General features: G+C 37.1%; 1 non-coding gene across 1 annotated transcript; it reads right to left on the bottom strand.

The window, feature by feature from the left end:
* Positions 1 to 436: 436 nt before the first annotated feature.
* Positions 437 to 509, bottom strand: TRNAC-ACA (transfer RNA cysteine (anticodon ACA)). The gene has a single exon. It is a non-coding gene; the product is annotated as a tRNA-Cys (tRNA).
* Between the last annotated feature and the right edge of the window lie 530 nt (positions 510 to 1,039).

Genomic DNA, 1,039 nt, shown 5'->3' with positions numbered 1-1,039 from the left:
TATTTTCATCCAAGTCATTTTCTTAGTTGTTTTTTTTTTTTTCTTGGTTATTATTTATATCTCTCCATTTAGCTAGGGATCACAAACTCAATTCAAAAGTTAGAATGAAGAGAGACAGGATATTAAGACAATAGGGAATAGTGGGGGCTGTGCCAAACTGAAGAATGTATCCTTCTACTTAAGGCCTTTAAATAACATAAAAAAATTAAAACAACATGCCTGCCAAACAAATATATTTTTAGACCATGTTCAACAGATCGACACCATTATGAATCCATAGACTTGTGACTTAAGATATATCAGTGAACCAGTGAAGTTGCTCAGTTGTGTCCGACTCTTTGCAATCCCATGGACTGTAGCCTACCAGGCTCCTCCATCCATGGAGTTTTCCAGGCAAAAGTACTAGAGTGGGTTGCCATTTCCCTCTCCAGGGGATCTTCCTGACCTGGGGATTGAACCCAGGTCTCCTGCATTGTAGGCAGACACTTTACCGTCTGAGCTACCAGGGAAGCCCAAATATATGGTTTCATTTAAAGAAGTTTCTCAATTTGGAGACAAGGAATATCCTGGAAAGCTTTTCAAACAATACATATTCCCCTTACTATCTGCTTAATTGAGGGTGACTAGTAGACTACCTTGGTATTCAGTGCTAAATGATAATAATCAAGTTGATGGCCCCATGCAGCTTTAGTTACTGGCCATTACTAACAGTTTTCCTTTTGCCAGCAGAGAATGTTAATTTTGCTATGGGTTTTAGCAAAACTACATTGGGCACAATTGCATTATTAGAGAAATGACAAGAGATAACCATAGATAGCATCTTGAAAAGCAGAGATAACCATATGCAGCTCTCAAATGACTCATATTACTATGGTGAGTACTTGGGCAAGAATTCTATTTTCTCATTTATTATTCATTTATCCATTTATTCAATAAATATTTAAATGTATGCAAAAATGAGTTAGTGGCTTCTTTTCTCTGAAGATACTTAAAACTTAGTGTCGTTTGGGAGAAAATCCAGCCCTGGTATTCAAATGGC

Source organism: Bos indicus, chromosome 2 (genome assembly GCF_029378745.1).
Source record: "Bos indicus isolate NIAB-ARS_2022 breed Sahiwal x Tharparkar chromosome 2, NIAB-ARS_B.indTharparkar_mat_pri_1.0, whole genome shotgun sequence".
NCBI lineage: Eukaryota > Metazoa > Chordata > Mammalia > Artiodactyla > Bovidae > Bos > Bos indicus.
Note: the sequence above shows the minus strand (reverse complement) of the source record. Positions and strands in the feature narration are given on the sequence as shown.